The sequence below is a fragment of the Achroia grisella genome, unplaced genomic scaffold, assembly GCF_030625045.1.
Source record: "Achroia grisella isolate CSIRO2021 unplaced genomic scaffold, CSIRO_AGI_Agris_v1 utg640, whole genome shotgun sequence".
Lineage (NCBI taxonomy): Eukaryota > Metazoa > Arthropoda > Insecta > Lepidoptera > Pyralidae > Achroia > Achroia grisella.
The window spans coordinates 3,155,910-3,161,415 of record NW_026712977.1 but is presented as its reverse complement, the minus strand read 5'-3'; positions in this window follow the sequence as shown (position 1 = coordinate 3,161,415).

Here is a 5,506-nt window from a genome sequence, read left to right as displayed (position 1 = left end):
ATAACAAAATTGACAACATAGATAGCAGCACTGTTTTGTTGCCAGATTGACGTGAGTCCTACGCATCTTTTCGTCCTCTTTTTTCCTATACATGTATATATATACATATATCTATATATTAATATGTTCAGGCAATTGTACATCTATTAACAATCATGCATTACTATGAATTATCTTTAATTTTACATACATTTTCTGTTATAGACATTTGGCGCCATTGATCCAAAATCCACTTAGGTCACGTGACTTATGTACGAATCACCAACGCAAGCCAAGTAAAATGGCCAAAACGCACATCGAGTTCATATAATGTCATTGGTTTTGAAAGGAACTTCCCGCATAACATATACATTGAGATAAGATATTTAAGTCATTAAACTCGAGAACAAACCAAACACGAACATATAATTAATAAACGTTAGGTTTGTCAGCAAGTATCACAATTTTCGGAGAATAAATTACAACTTGAACATAGAGCGAAAGATATCAATAACAAGTTTCACAAAATCACCACTAGTTGGCGCTTTAGAAAAAAAATCAATGTTACCATTTCTGAAAAGAGTAAACTGAATTCTTCGCATTGTTATAACTATTCATTAATATAAAAAAATACACAATTATATATTAAAGCAAAAAAAAAATGTTGACAATTTTATATTAAAAGAACTTTAATTTAGAATTTAACAAGACTTCATGAATATCTTTTCCATGCGCATGTTGCCAGACGTATTTAATACGTATATATTTTTTATTAAACTAAATTACTCATCATCACAGTACACTATAATTCGCTATATGACAATATGTATTTACTATAATCAACATAATAAACCTCTTTATAGTAATAATGACAAAATATTCTAATTGTAGTAAAAAAAATCTTAATTAAACTATTCTAAAATATCCAAAATGTAGGTCGAAAAACGCACACGAAGTACCTGTAAGAATGTATGCCTTTCACTTGTGATACCCAGCTATCACACTAATTAGAACTTACGGAATAATTTTCTGTATAACTATATAATATAATTAATTGATCATCAATTAAAAAGTTGACTGAATTGACTATTAAAATATTTGATAAAATAAATAGGTGATTAGAACCTACTTAGTAGGTATATAAATTGATATGTTATTTAATTAAATTTCTGTAGAAAAGTATTTTTTTTTTTGTTTATTTATATTACTTCTGGTCCGTATGTATAAAAATACTTCTACCAATTGCCAATAAATTTATACCTTTTAAGTTTAATGTTATTGTCAAATGGTTGTTTTCCGAACTTTTTAATCCCAAAGGCCTTATCCGGAGCTACGGCCTAATAAGATAAGAAATTCATCTTATATAGAAAGGTTCTCATAATGGACAATTATCAAGATATACAATAATTTCATGCCAAATATTCAAAGGTTATTTCTTTTAATTAGAATCATTACTAGCTGTGGATTATTATACTTATTCAATATGTGCGATATTTATGTTATTAATTAAAATTATATAATATCAATCTGTTGGACAAAGGCCTCCTTGAACAGGGTTCCGTTCCTTCTGCAGCAAGCAAGCATATCATTGTTTAATTTTGGTCTCAATTTGTCAAATTATTCATATAGATATAGTTTTTGTTATATGTAATAAACAGAAAAGTAAATATCCTCTACATCACATGGGTCATGTTTAACATCCAAATCGTTTACTTTAATATGTGTACCTGCAAACGCTTCAGTTTAATTCTCCACTGTTGTCTCAAGGGTGTACACCATTGAGTTTAGATCACATTACCATCAACAACATATTGCAATTATTAATAAAATTGTTATTATTAATTCTAAGCAAAGTCAGTCTTCCTGTACAATGTTGTCATTGAATAAGGTTCTAGCTCCAGAATTTGTAAACACACAAAATTCAATGACCAAATAACTCCAAATTGCTGTAGATGATATGGACAATTAAAACACAATATTTTTTATTAAATTTTATTGACAATTAATACCTGTTAACAGACATTAAAATTTAAAACAACTCATTAAATTTTATTAAAACAATACAAAATTAATGCTAAGGAGAAATATATTTCTTGGTACAGTAAGAAAAACTTAAATGCTTTTATAAAGCCAAGTTACATTCCAAGTACATTTTTATTAATAATTAATCATTACATTTAGAATAAATTTTATAATATACAATACAATCATTCGATATAAACAAAAAATATATGTTCGTTGTCTGTAAATAATTCATAAACATCATAATTTCATTACTCCATATAATAATAACCTGACCCTATTCTTGTCTAATATAAATTATTCTTTTAATGGAATGCTAAAATAAAGGTATTTATCCACACATTACATCTCAGTGTCCGTAGCATACCCAATGGAAGTTTTAGTCATATTAATAATATGGCACCTAGCACATATTTTTAATGATTAAAACTTACATGCATCCAAGAATTTCAGATTATAACCTAAAGCCTAATTTGAACTGAGATATATAATACATACTAGGTATATATTGTACTTACAAACAGAAAACTACAATTACTAGTACATGGATAACCAAAAATATAAAATTTTGCTTTTCACACATTTCCTATTATCATAATCAATTTATGTATTCTATCTCGGGATACTTTAAATTATTTTATGGAATATAAACTCATTTTTAAAATAACTCAAATCTTTCCTAATTTAAAAAAGTTGTGATGGTCTTTGCATTATTCATTCTCAAATAGAAGCATTAGGAATAAAAATATAATAAATCTTTAGTATTACACAGACTAAATAAACATTAAAGACACTACTCTATATACAAGTACATACATCAATATTTCTTACATTCATATTATAGATCTGAATACCAGTATCAGCCAGAATATTATATATTACATTTATGTATTATTGTACAGTAGAATTAGAAGAACATTTCTAACATCATATTAACAGTATAATTCTGAAAATGTAACGTGGTCATAAAAGACCTTAGATTTATTTGTTAAATATTGAAATGAAGAAAATAGAAATAAATATGATTTATAAAACAAATCTAAATTTCTACCTGCGAGACATTGAAAGAGAGAGCGAGCATACTGAGACCAACAAATTAACTTCCTGAATAGTGTGTAAGTTGGGAATATAGAAATTAAGAGTCATTATGAGAAACAGCCAAAATTAACAGTAGTTTTAATGTAGACAAGTACATTATGTTCAACATAACAAAATTTAATATTAACGAACCTGATTGGCTGAAGAAGAATGGAAGACGATACAACTACAAGTTTAATTTCTTTTAATATATATAAAGATTATTTTAAATGTCATACATTTCATAAGATAAAGTACTTAATTAATGGTCCTTAGAAATATTCCGTTGTATAAAAGAATATGTATGACAGTACTACAAGTGCTACTCCTGTTAATTCTAAAAACATAGATACATATAGTTCCAAGTATAGTAATCGACTTCAGTTTACACTGTGAATAAATTGAGGAACACGCAGTGTATTCATTCCATAATTACTGAAACATTAAATACATTCCACTAAATATCAATAAATCTAACATTCTAAACTTTTGCCTTGGCAATGTTAATAATACTATTACAAATATACAACTATTGTTATTTTTGGTATACATGCTTACCATGTCATAGTAAATTACCCCCGCATTACTGCGATTTATACTAAATTAATATATATATATATTAAAATTAAATACTATTTATATAATGATCCATTATCTATACATATATTTAGAACATCATCATTATTAAATTATTCATAATAGGAAGTTCAACTTCACTCCTATGCTTATTACTTACATTCATCTTTGATCTTAATATACAATAATTTCGCAATTCATTTCAAATGGTGTCACAACAGAAAAACCTAATACATCTTCAAGTCCTATACGATTTTATTTAACTAGAAAGGTATATAAACAAAGTACAATGAACTCTGATATTAGAAGTTCAATAAGAATATATACTTTAATAATTTTAACTTGTATATACAATTAGACCGAGGTTAGATATTTATTAATAGCGTATTACCAGTTGAACACTGGACAGAAACATTTTTCCTTTAGTTCAAGCACAATAGCCTTAAAACACTCTAAAAATAGTATATTGGCAACAACATTATAAATTGAGTACTGTTAAATGCTACATATTCATTGGCATATACATTTTTATAATTTATACAAAGACAAAATAATTTATCCAGTATAGGAGAAATTCTGCAACTTATGGACTACAATTTTTTTTATTCATTACAAAGTACCCTACCACCCAGATCGGCTAACTACAGTTGAAAAGAGTCAGAATGAAACTGATCGGGTAATATTCAGTACAATAGATAGCAATATGTTGATTATACGGATATAACCACTTCAACCTATCACAAATGCTTGTGCATATGTTTTATTTATACCTAATTTAATTAAATTGAAAAAATTAGATTTTCCTTTGGATTATTTCTTAAAATATAGTAGATAATTTACAGTTATAGGCCACATTTAGATCTGTAAATAGTTATTTGACACAACAACATAACTGTTTATGGCATATTACAACACATTCAAGGAAAACAGAAGTAGTGCATGTTCTTAGGATAATGATGAAAGATCGACGGTCATATTTATATTTAACCGACTACTAATTTATCGTCAAATTTAAAAAAGTGATCTACACTTTGAATATGTATCGATGTATTTTATGTTTTTACTGTCGTCGTACTCGACTAACGGTTTAATTATTTTTTAACGCTATTTATTATCAAGAAATTCAGTTCGGAAGTTAATTATTACGAAACGCCCTAAAAATTACAGGTATTTCTCATTATTACTTTATACTAATTCCCAAAGTGTACCCTAACTACCAGTTTTAGTTCAATATTCTTCTATGGAATGCGCTTCTAATTTATACGAGAGATGGCAGATCTCTAATGTTATTATAATTTTAAAAAAGTACTCAATACATTACCATGATAATTTTTCTCATTCATTGCATTAAAATAATTGAAAAATATGGCCAATGTTACAGCTCCAATATGATCAAACATTTGTTTAAGATGAACAATAATAATGGGTGTATATCTGATATTAGTATTTTTATACTTCAATTTAATAGCTTTTATCCGAATATAAATATATTATAATCTACGTAAATGTGGTACCACTTTAAATTACAATCCCACTACGTATTCAGAAAAATATTTCAGAAGGTATTGTTTTTTTTTTTTAAATTACATCTATAACAAGAAAATGCCATTATATTTTCATCTGGCATTTTTTCTAATAGATATGTGTTTATTTTAATTCAAATATAATTCCATCATTACGACAAATGCGGAAGCCACGTTGCGTTTCGAAGTATAATCCATTAAAATGAATTAATTTAATAAATATTGTTATACAAATAAGGTTACGTATAATATTAGTTTAAAGAGGGAAGAAACATGTTTGTATAGGAACCGATCGTTTCTCGTATTATATTATCGTAAGAAGCTACGAT